This window comes from Trachurus japonicus, chromosome 4 (assembly GCF_045865225.1).
Source record: "Trachurus japonicus isolate A0001 chromosome 4, Traja_1.0".
Taxonomy (NCBI): Eukaryota; Metazoa; Chordata; class Actinopteri; order Carangiformes; family Carangidae; genus Trachurus; species Trachurus japonicus.
The window spans coordinates 13778410-13791390 of record NC_140910.1 but is presented as its reverse complement, the minus strand read 5'-3'; the positions used below and the strand labels follow the sequence as shown (position 1 = coordinate 13791390).

Genomic DNA, 12981 nt, shown 5'->3' with positions numbered 1-12981 from the left:
TTTTCGGTAACGTTAGCTTGCCCAGTTAGCCACTGGGCTACAGAGGCTGTGTTTAACGGTTGGCATCAAATACGCAGTAACGGCAAAAATAACGTTAATAAACGTTACTGACGTTGGAACAGTGAAGTAGCCTAACGGTTCCCCCACCTCCGAGTGTTTTTGTCACATTGTGTTAAAAAAATATCCGTGTCCCCAGCTTTAAGAAGACAACTCTTGTATTTTTTTGTTGCTTTGTATTGTTTACCTGGTGTATCAATGTCCACTTTCCTCCTCATCTTTTCCTCTCATCCTTTTGTAGCCTAAAAGCCGAGATGTTTGGTTTTTCTGTCAAGCTGCTGTCTGATCAAATCATATGGTCAGACAAAAACAACCGCAAACATCCGTTGGAGTTTCATATGACCATGAAAATCGATGGATCTGTCGATTATTTTAATCGATAAATCGTTTCGTCCAGCAATGAATAGCTACTTAAGCAGATCACATGTGTAACGTTACGTTATTTAGAGGCTATTTAAGTGTCGTCATGAAACAATTGCATTGATTTCCAAACAGACTAACGTTAGTGCGATTTTTTTGAATAACTTTAACTCAATACTCCCCACCCCCACCCTCAATGTTTTTGTTACACTGCTTTAATAATGATCCCTATGCAGAAAAATACCTCCTTTTATTAGGCTACTTGGGCTACCTGGTATATCACTCTCCATTTGTCACCATTCTCCTCTTTGTTGTTAATACCAAGTTGTTTTTCCTGTGGAACTACAGTACTGTCTGACAAAATGATACAAAACATTCAAATGACCATCAATGGATGTCTGTTTTTTGAAAAGGATTATCGTTTGGTCTAATTTTAAAATGGTGGTAAATAGTAATAAATGTCCATCAGACTGAGCTAACCCTCAGGCTGATGCCATCAAATTACCACATTACAACAGCCGCTAAAAACCTTAAGAGTCATGTGAGATGCTCCAGACCAGTGTTAATAAAATGAAACAATTGCAGCATTTTTGCTAGAGACAATGTTTAACGATTAGCTTTTATGGTTTAGCCTACCAGTTACCAGAAAAACTTTCCTGATTAAGTAAACTGTCGCCCATGAATCAATTGATCCTTCCAACTGTAATCTTCTGTAGCCTGAGTGCTGTTTGACCCCTTGCTGTGATTTGGTACATTTAGCTTAATTGACATCAAATATGCAATTGAAGGATGAGTTATTTCAAATGTATAATATAAGAGCACTTCCTTCTTCTTTGAAAGTTTCTCATCCTAAACTGGCTTAAAAATGATGTCTGATGATATCCTTGGTCAACTCTTGTGATGCAAATTTCTTTGCACCATTGCATTCATTGCATCATCATCATCATTCTCTCATTGTAAGCACCAAGTGAACAATATATACAGTAGATATAGTTCACCTGGTGCTTACAATGAGAGTCTATTTACAGCAAGTCTTAACCGTACTCCTGCCCTCTCCACTCGTCTTGCACACAATAAGAATAATTACAGTGTTGTAACAGCTGCAATCTACTGTAGGTATTGTGTGGTCAATGTCCTCTGCTAGTTTTAATCAAAAAGGGATTTATTGTCCTAAAGTGGCATTTTTGCTGCTCCAGGCGTATGAACATGTTTAATCCATGGGCAGATTTTCTGTCCATTAGCCCGTGTTTGTAATCGTGTTGTTTTGTTATCAAAGCAGTATAATCCTTTGTCACCACCAGATGCCTTACATACAGCAGTGTCATTCTTCTGAAACAAAGAGTCAGTTACCCTGGTGCTTTTCTACAGACTGGTGGCATTTTGAGCTTTGATGCCAGTAATACACCCAACTAATAATATTTCATTCTGTATAGTAATTTTTGTCATTTATTCATTGAACTATTAGTGTTCAGACACACTTTGGTTTGAAAAATTATCTAACTGTTACAGCTGTTGCCATTGAAACCAAGACTAAGTGATCCACCACACTGACAGGGCAACTCATAAATCCTAACAGATTATGTATCACAAGAAGTGTCATTTCAGATTTTAGTATTTGGCCTCATGCAGTGGTCAAAGAGTGACTTCAGGCATACAGTCATCCAGTATTTCATACCCACCCAAAGGCAGAGGTCGACCATTAGCATGTATGAGGTTATCAGGTCAAGCACACCTGCAGTATGAGTTAGTTAAGTCTTCCACACTGATATCAGTGACAAGTGCATCGTATCACAAAGCTCTGTCTAACTTTGAAATGATAATTATGCCTAAGATGTCGGTCAGGTACAGTAGCTCTGACACATGCATTGTCAAGCCCTTGATGAGTAAAATTGTGTCTTCCTGCTATTTCCCCACATGCTCGCCCCATGTGTCCCTCAGACCTCATGACTCCAGCAGTCTGCCAATCATAACTGCAACATGTCAGCTGGCATCGATTCCTACTGCTCTCTGCAGACATCCAGCACACCACGGGGCCCTTCAAACCATATCACTCCCTGTTCACAAGTTCAGGCTGGTGCTTGTTTACAGTATGCCATAAACCTGATGTTAGAGATTAGTGTAAACAGCCTATTGAACACAATGCCAACCCTGTGTGTCATTCTTTAATATACACGCACTACAAAAGTACATGCATTACCCTCTATTGCTTCAGCTCATGTGCTGCTCCCCAAATAATTACATAGAATATAGTGACACAATTTAATAAAGGAGCATAATTTTGAGTCCAGTGACTGGGCTAGTGAAGCGTAGGGTAGAGTTATGGTGCCTCCCTGTGTTAAGGTCAGCTGCTTTATGTTATTGGCTCCCTGTTGCTTTCGTTCCATCAGCTAGCTTGGCTGAAGAGCAGTTTAGAGTATTTTGGTCTCACAACTGAGCACAGAACAAAAAGACAAATTGTACATCAGAATCGCCTACCCAGTATTGTTGGCAGCTAATGCTTCACACCCTGCTATTGTTTAAATGCCGACTAAATGTAGAGTGTGCTGTGCAGTGAAGAAAATCACTTTTTTTTTTGCTGATAATGCACTGTGAATCTCTGCCTGTCTAAATTCTGTTAGTGACTTATGGTGATGATGATGATGCTGTCCAGTTCCACTACCTTGAATGATGTCAGTTACTCTGAATATGAAAAGGATTTCTCTCTAAACTCACCATATTGCAGAGAAGTAAAGCTTTTTCACAGGAATACGGGTTTGGTTTGGTTTGCCGGCTTCTTCTGCGATCCAAGCCAGAAGGCATAATTTGCAGAGGAAGTGCTAGTGTTCTCACTTTTTTTCTCAACAAAAACCTTCCCATAAAAGTTGTGACTGTACCTGTGAAATGGGGGGATCCCACAAATACCAACCACTAACACTAAAATAAGTGAACCATTTGTTGGTACGTAGCCCACCTAGCTGCCATCCCATCACTCGGATGCTCGACATTCTAGATTCAAGTGTGCACTTGAGGCTGGTAGTTATTATATAACATTTCTAACCATGTAGCAAGTGTTCAGTGGGCTTACACTGTACTGCAGAAATGTTCAGTCAGTCAGAAAAGTAGAAAAATAGCTCATAATCATTCTGTGACAGGTTTGTAAGTAACAATTTAGATATGAATTCCATTCACCATAGAAAGTGTTGAGTCGGGCACACTGTTAATTAACAAATTTCTCGCATGGGCAGCTTCCCTTAACGCTGCATTTTTATACTGAGTCAATGCAGAGTCTCGACAGAAAGCTGGAGCTGAGGTTTTGAATCAAACATTCACATCCTCTTCCTGTGAAATTGCAGTCAGACAAGGTTGTGGCTCAAATGGCCCATTTTGCACCCAAGACTCAGTGCTATTATGGGCTTTGTAAGTGTCACTGTCCTCTGCAAATACTCCCTTTAAATGAAGACCAGTGCTCGCTCTGTAGTGCTTCACATTTTATTAGTCTGTATGGCAGACTCGTCTGTATCAGGACTTTCTGCTTATTATTTTTAACAAGGTTATGTATTTTTGATACTAATTTCATGTGTCGTTTCTCAAGAGATAGCTGTGTCAGTGCCTGCAAGTTTGAAGTATATTATTCACACTAATGACAGGGCGAGTCTGTAAACGATTTCACAAACTCACTTCTGCACAGAGGCAAGCACCGCATGGGTGTTTATTCATGTCTGTGAAAACAGTAGGCCTATATGTAGGCTAGTTGTGAAGAAAGAGGAGGGAGACTTAAAGTTTCCGGTTTGTAGTACAAATATAGTTTGTGTTCAGAACTATAAGGCTAACATTGACATTGGATTGATTTATGAAACACAAAGATACACTGTTAAATGCAGCTACATTCATGCTACTCTTGATGGGTCAAACATACTAAACAATACGACAAGATTTATTAAAGCTTATCAATCATTATGCTAAAAATATAGGAGACATGATGATCTGATGTTGTGAACATTTTTGTTGCACCTTGCCAACATATTTTATGGTTTGTGTTGTGGTGGACTATTTGTTGGCTGACACTGACAATTGTTAAGTTAATACCAAATGTTGATAAACTGAGGTAAACTGTATACCTAATACCTGCTCTCAGGGAATTTAGGAAAATCTGATTTGTTTAACTTGTGGCTAAAACATTACACACTAGAGCCACTAAATCATAAGAAAAATTAATGTAGCAAAAATAAGATCAAGTCTTCAAGTCTGGAATGCACTGTGACACAGTTATGAACGAAGAGTTGACACAAGTAATTACAGAATATCACATAAGAATGTAATGCTTTGCAACAAAGGGCAGTGTATTCTTAAGCATATTGCATAGCTGACAAAACACAACTCATCTGGCTGTAAGACTACTCCGTGCTGTCATCCTCACTCACAGATCTAGCTTTTTGATCCCAGTTTGTGTGTAAGAAGTCTAGCTATGACATGATGATGTTTCCAGCCCCACAAAACATATCTCACTAGGTGTGCTGGTGGCTGGGACAGGCAAGTAGTTCTTGCATAGCTTGGCCAAATGGGAGAATATGTTCTTCACAATGGGCAATAATATGTGGCGGTGTAAATAAGTAGTTACATAATTTTTCAGCTGCACGCATTTGAATCTTGCCCAAAACTGTCCCATGTGCTGGCTTGCTACAGTACGTTACCAATGATGTCTACACACTTTTAAAGTCCTCACCTGGAGTGATGCTGCAAGTGGCTTTCCTTCATCTTGTAGCAGGCTGTTTAGGTGGCTCTGGGTGCTTTCTCTTAGTTAGCAGGATCAACTGAAGATGTTTGATCTGGGGATCATGGAGACGAGACAGAATGGGGATGGATTCTGTTCCAACTATGTTCTTGAAGCAAATCAGATTCTTAAACAGGCAAAGTGGCAACCCAACACGGGGCATTGTTTTGGGAACCATGCCCAGAGGTAGATCCAGCACTGGAATCAGCTGTTCCACCTGCTCCCACTGTGATGCTCTAACAGCTTTTGGATGCTTGGTTTGGTGACTGTTTTGTCCTTTGGTTAAACAACCAGTGGAGCATGGTGACTATATCCTTATTACACCGTTCCATCTCACAGAACAGTCAGTTTTGTAGTATGCTCTTATGCCAAGCTGTTCCTGCAATTTATTCAGGGTGCGAGTGGCCCCTGCCGCGTGGTGAAAGTGGCTGACACCTCGATAGCACTCACCACTTGAACCAGGATTAAACCAATCCTTATTGTCAGCAGTAGAATATGGGAAACATTTTACACAGATCCATGGCTAAGTTCATCTTGCTGGCATTGTCATCATAGACTGTGCAAAATACCAGTTTGTCACATTCTTTAATTATCTCAGACAGACCATTTGCAGTGTTGGCAGCAGTGTGTCTCTCTGGCATCATAGATGTACACAGCACTCGGGTCAATAACTTCCATGTATTGGTGATGTAATGATGAGTTGGTCTGCTGTTACCGTAATATAGGACGTCATGGGAGAGGATGTCCACAGGTCAGTTGCCATTAGAGCATCACAGTGGGAGCAGGTGGAACAGCTGATTCAAGCGCTGCTCCCTCCGGCCACAGTTCCCAAAACAATGCCTGCCGTTGGATTGTCATGATCTCATGATGATTGTCTGTTTAAGCATCAGAGATCTCATATTGTACTCATATTGGTGGTTAATAGCAATCCACAGTGTGCTATAAAATGGGAGATTGTAGCCAAGTTAAAAATCCTGTCTTCCTTATCATATAATCAGCGACTAGGCCACATTCTGCTTGAAGCATTATTGTAAAATAGTAAAGGCATCAAGATGACTATTTGAGTAGTCCATGCAATCCCTTTCATAAACACAACATGAATTTAATTGGTGTCATATCATATCTGTATGCCTTTTCAGGAATTTAAGTGGCTTAAAAAACACACAGCTGTCTAGTTAAAACATTTAATCCAGATCAATTTACATTTATGATACTAAAGTTTCATTCTTCAGACTGTGCAATTTGGAAATTGGACACACTTGGATTGTATAGGAAAAAAAACAATCCCAATCAGTATGTTTAGTCCGTTATGGAGTCTTAAACATTATTTTCCTAAACCATGCAAATAAGCCGGTCTACAGGGTGAGATTATTTACCCTAACCTGTTTCCTGCACTCATTAATTGAATGATTATTCTCTTGGTAAATTTCAAGATATCAACACAAATTTCTTCATAGAACCTGACAAAGAGGAAGCTGTATGCAAGGAATTTAAAATGAACTGTGGGAGTCAAATCTTGTTTTAGGGGAAAACAAATCTTAAATACTGGAGATAGACTATCAGATAGCGTAAGTGCACCGGTGAAGGTGTGTACATGTGTGTATTATCAAGATGTGGCATTTCTACTTTATTTTTTAAATCTTAATAAATCCAGGCCAAAGCCAGTTGAGCCGTCACTGATCCACAGTAGCAGTAGCAAGTCTGGCTTCACTGGAGCACAGGGCTGCCACTGACATGCCTTGAGGCCCCCACAGAAGTAACCAAGGTCACAAAGCTCCAGCCACAATACTGCAACTTCTCCACTCTGAGCAGCAGGCTAGCTGTCAGTGTCTGACACTGTCAGATGCTAACTCCCCTCTTGGGGGTCGAATCCCAGCCTGGATCCCGCTATTCTCGGCATTTTAGGGAATGTCAGCTAGCACTGTCTCTTTGCTACCCTCTGAAAATATCTACACAGTAAATACTGTTCATGCACTGATAGGAGTTAACCCAGTGGGCTACCAAGCCAGATATGCCAAGAACACAGTCATCGAGCATCTGCTAATAGTTTCAGAGGATCCCAAGGGACTCTCCTAAGTAAACCAAAACCAGAGATCTGGATGTTGTTGTCTTGTTTCAATAAGGAGACAAGCACTTTAAAGGTTGTGCCGTTCTCCAGAGAGGGAAAATAAGAGCAAAGCAGAGGAGATGTTCATGGATGCAGAGGGGCAACAGAAGAAAGGCAGAGAAAAGGAGAGTGATGGTGCTATACATGGAGTGTGTTTGTGTGTATTATCTCCAGATTTTTAATATAATGAAAAAAGTGAGCCATCTGGAGCTTTTTAACTGCTTTGATTCTTCCTGAGACAGACTCCAAATCTCTCTTCTTCTTTTTTTTTTCCTTTTCCGGGGAGTGTGGGAGAGTTACGTGATCATGATGCTGTTCACTATTCATCTGTTGTGAATGTGTGCATTTTTTTCCTGTGTGGTGGAGGTGCTAGGGTTAGTGGGATGTGTGAGTGCTGCATGACTCAAAATGAAGTCTTGCCAGCAACTCTCCGCCCCACCATGACCCTCTCGAGTCCTCCCAGTGTCTGCGTATGTGTATTTTTCTGATTCAGCAGTGACACCTTGACAGTGAATCCTCAGTACCCGTGACCTCCTTCCAGTCTCTTATCCTATCGCAGCTTTACTGGCCTCTTTATCTTTATAGCAGTGATCCAGCTTTCCTAATGTTGCAAGAGAAACCTGACCACTACTAGTTGTTAAATACAAACTTGAGGAAATGTAAAGCCCCAAAGCCATGTTACTGATGCCGCTTCCCTCTGTGGATCGGCAGAAGCCATTGTTTTCATCAAATATGAATGACTATACTGTACACAGGATTGAGACTTTACAGGCCGCATCTACCCTGCTGAGCAACATCATTATTCTGAATTTTTAACATTTCTCTTTGTTGTTTACTTGTAGCTGTATCGTAGAGCTCTCAAAGCCCAGCATAGCAGAAGTGCAGTCTCACAGCACTTCACTCTCCCTAGGCCTTGGAAATTTTTATGAATCAAGAGAGTAAAAAACTACTTAAAAAAAAGTTCTCTTTCAAATGGCCCCTCTGACCCAACCCATGTAGAGCACCTGCAGTGTTCGAGCTGTTTGCCTGACCATGGTATGAAAGAGGCCTGTGTTGAACAGTGGAGCCTGGAGACAGTGGTGCCTGTGTCTGGCTGTGTTGATGTGTTTGTGTACTGGATGTATGGAGACGAGCTGAGAAACGTCGAGAAGGAGGGGGTGTAGAAAGGGAGAGGGGAGAGTGAGGAAAAAGTTTTACTCTGGAAAACCACTGTATGACTCATATTCCTACCCATTATATTTGACAGTTACACTCTTCATTTGTAATTTCTCAACTTTTATCTTTGTTCTCACAGTAGCAACACACACACACACGCTTACTGTATAGTATGCTGTATAATCTAATTGCTATGGAGTACTGAGTGTAGATTGATGAAGGAAACAATGTTACAATAAGGCTGCAACATGACAAAATGTTTGAAAAAGGGTGAGTACTGCAGAAAATAATCCCTGAGCAGACTAACGCTGTGAATGACCCACAGAAGATAACTGTGCAATTTAGTTTCCTCCCAAACTGTGAAATACAAGGCGATGAACTGCCTCCGGCTGCTTGTTCCAAATGGCTCCCATCTAGCACAGGTACTCTGAAGATGATCAGCAGTCAATCTCAGCACGCACTTCAGAATCTGTATGTGCTTCAAATTCAGGCACTGTCACAGTGCCTTTCAGTCCTTTTCAAGAAGCTTTTAGTAACATCTGTCAAAAGCAGAACTTTCAACACATTATTCTTAATATGCGTCAGAGACTTGATTGACAAAGTTTGGGTCCTCATCACTGTAAATTGATGCGTTGATCTTGTTGCAATGGCAGAGCTGGGAATGTACATGGACTTGGGGAGTAAAGATTACTGCCAGAACCTATGTCGGATCCTCATGTGTAAGTCCTCACCTTGCCCAGCCTCATTGCTTCAGAGCCTTTGATTACCACAGTGATTGTTGTGTGTTATTCGTAAGTCTCTGGCACAGCAGGGACACGGTAGCATTATCCAACACTATGTCAATAGAGGAGACTAACAGTTAGTGGAGTTAACAGTGACTCTAGCTGTCCCAGTGTAGCATGCCTGCCAGGCTTTTTCCAAATGTTGTTGACTACAGACCCTCATTCAGCCTGACTACAGCCAGCAGCTCACATCCAGTCCACCAGCTTCATCTCCTGCACTGGCAGACTGCAGTGCGGTCTAAACAGCCGTCATCTAATGCAGAGTCTGCTGGTGGCCGGGCATCACTGATGATTTTCACCACTCTGCTTTAACCCTTCGTTGAAGTGTGTTTTGTGGAGCAGAGAAAAGTAGTACAGCCTAGTGAAAGTTGTAAGACTAATGAAGTGAGTAGAAACAGCAGCTAAAGCTAAATTTATCTTAGCTGAATAAGCACATGTTCTGTCACAATCATTGTGTTAGACTGAAGAGGTTTGTAATCCTCCCCTCCTCCTATGCGATACATTCTAAGTTTTGCTGCTATTGGATATAAGAGAGTATCATTGCAGAATCACGTTGTTATTTAATTCGCTATCGACTGTTATACTCTGGGCCTGGGTTTTAACCAACATAAAGACTGCCCTCATTTTTTGTTGGTTGGTGGCAGACGATGTTGCCTGTTGGTCCTTTGCTGAACATTCTGGCACGCAGCAGAGCCACAAACAGTAGGCTGATGATCAAGAAACCACAGAGATGAGTCTGAAAAAAGCCTGTGCTCCGTGACACTCACTGCACCACAATCTGTCCTCTTGCCACGGGCTCCCCTTGATCTCAGTGTGATTCAGCTTGCACGCGCCATATGGACTAACCTGGTTTTTACCACAACTGTTCCCGCTCCGTGGAGACCCGCATGCGTTTTGAATATTCACACAACCTAGAAAGATCAATGAGAGGATTTCTTTAAAGTCTATGTATATTCAGCTTGTACTGAGCGCAGTCAAGTAGCAAGCTATGTATCTCGCTCACCCCCAGCAGCTGTACCTCTAATTAGCTCTGATATGAGTTAATGTGATGTAGCCTGCTGGCCATGAAGCCGTAGCAACAACCAGAGGGATATTAAAGCAATTGGAGGTAACTTAAGCCACAACACAGGCGAGTTGTTTGACTTGTCAGTGTGCAGTAGTTGCTGACTTTGGAGGCCCAAAGTAGAATCTAAAGGTTATGGAGCCGTCTTCAATCCACAATTAGTTGGAGTTGGTCAGTTAACAGTTTGAATTATCACCCCTCTTTTTGTGTATAAACTATTATTTATCAGTTATGACCAGCATGCTGTATTATTATACCAGATTATGCGTATACTTTTGCATTTATGTATGAGCTCTGTCCTCAACTCAGGTGTGATACAGAGTAGCATCCTCTTATATTCAATGCTAGTGCCCTGCAAATGCTGCAGTGAGCACCTGGTGTGGTGACACTGTGTCCTTGGCTGAGGAGTTCACACACTTAACCCAAAACATCTCCCACTTATAGGCCTGAAACACAACACGAGTGAGTGACTTTCAGTGACAAGCAAACAGATGGCTGTGAAATAAGGATTTTAAACAGCAAGGACAAAAGGAAAAGGGACATGGATATCATATCAAATACCTTTAAAAGAAAAAAGGGATAGCTTACACAAGTGGTCATATCATATTATAACTACACCTGCAGTGCATGTAAGGAATGTCCTCATGATTCTGCAGGTTCACATGGTCCCATAGTCATGAGACCAGCTAGTTGTTGACTCATTCAGCCCTTCATCTCCCTCAGTTCTTGACCAATACACAGTTTGAAAGAGTGAACAGAAACGGAGAACTGTGACAATACCCACTCACTCCAATTTAAGTACATTTCTTTTTTTCTTTTTTGTTTTGTTTTTTGCTGCTGACTGTGCAGCTTAAGGACACCTCATGGGTGAGCTGCTTTCTCAGACTTTATTTGGCAGCTGGCCCAGAGATTTGCCATCTCTATCCTTCAGACCACTACTGCTGCAGTACAGGAACAACAGCAGGGAGAAGGTATACACATGAAGGTGATGAGTGGAACGGTAAAACCGATGTTTCCTGGTAACAATTTTATTGCACAAGTACAGTACGCCGCACATGTTTGGAGTGTCTGTCGACCTTGTTAAAGTACTCTTCCCTGAGTAGTTCTTTCTCCATGAATATATACTGCACACATGCATACTTATTTTTGGGAGTAAATATGCTGAATTTTTAGTTCGTTATCTTCATGCAGACTTGTTGACTCCTTGTTGAAACCTTTTTATGAAGCACAGCACAAACACATTTCTGCATGGCCAGACGATTGCCAGATGTAGGAACTCACTTGTTCACTCAAGTATGCATTGCTGGCAGTGTGTGAAAAGCACTTGCCAGGGTTTACTGTGCTGAATCAGTTACATTTCTGGGTAGAGAAGGGTAGAAGATTTTTTTGGGGGTGTATTTGTCGTACTACAGAATTTCTGATATTGCAGTTCCTGCCAATTGACATCTAAACTACACTAACTGCATTCAGGCATTACAGACTTAAGATCACTGTGTAAATATTTAAACATAAAAATGACTCATCGAGATGTTTAGAATCTCAACTGAAAAGCAGACTTTAGTATTCTTTCTCTGTCTATGGTAATTTGGACTGACTGAAATTACTACATTTAACCCACTTGCTTGCTTTTTCACACAGATACTGCAGATACTCATATTAGCATCACAATAAGTTATTAATCAGTCCAGTTCATTTTATTTGGTGCGGTGATGACAGATGAATCATTTTCTGTGTTTTTTGTTGTTGTTCCAACAAAACTGAAACTGTTTTTCTTTTGAGTTGTCACTGCTGGTTTCGAAAGAGAAGAGAGGATGAGTACATTTATCTAATAACTTCATTGCTATCTAAGGCATTGCTACAGCACTGGTTGTTAATGAACTTAACAGGGAGGGTAGTTTATTACCCTCAGCAGTGAACACAAAGAAATCTGTTGGTAGACATGCAAACTAATATGTCTACAACAAAGACCTACTGTTCTCTCCAACTCTGTGGAGTTATTCCAGAATAAACCACATTGGCTTTTTTTTTTGTGATCGCCCACTCCAACAATATGGGTTTTTAATGTGTTTTTAATAGTTTTTGGATATTTGTGGATCCCTGTGGGAAAAAAAGTTCTAAATCAGGCATGAACAATACTTAGGCTATATAAATGGGAGTTTTGTGCTTATGCAACTGTTCTACCTTATGAGTTCATTATCATTTTTGATGATACACTCACTGACATTTCCTCACTGCATCCAGAATGTCTGTTCTTGTACTATTTGGTTTAGGGGGTGCAATCTCCTGCAAGAAGCGCAGAACACTTCACTGGACTATGTCTCACATTGATTTCTGGATTGTTGGGAAACTAACTTGTGCTTCCAGGACCCTTAACTTCCCAGATTTACGTTCACCAGTTGTGGCTGCAGTAGCTGAAATTGCTTCTGCTCAGCAAAGGTTACATACTATTTCTTTAAGTTAATAAATGACTCAATTTCATACTTCATTCAGAACAGACTTGCCAGATTGGCATGTGCGTAGTACAATGTTCTCATGCCTGACACTTTTACAGGCGAGGGTGGCTCGCACATCTTTCAACAGGATCAGTTTAGGAAACGGGCAGATGGGAGAAAGGCCCACTCATGCTGCCCCCTAAGTCTGCCCCAGCTGCTTGGCGATATTACACTCCATGTGTGATGATTTATAGCTCCTCAGGAACACATTGTGC

At 41.2% G+C, this 12981-nt stretch overlaps 1 protein-coding gene across 2 annotated transcripts in view; it reads left to right on the top strand.

Moving 5' to 3' along the window:
• The window catches only part of slc44a5b (solute carrier family 44 member 5b), a 33063-nt gene that overhangs the window by 340 nt on the left and 19742 nt on the right, over positions 1-12981 (top strand). The window lies entirely within an intron of this gene.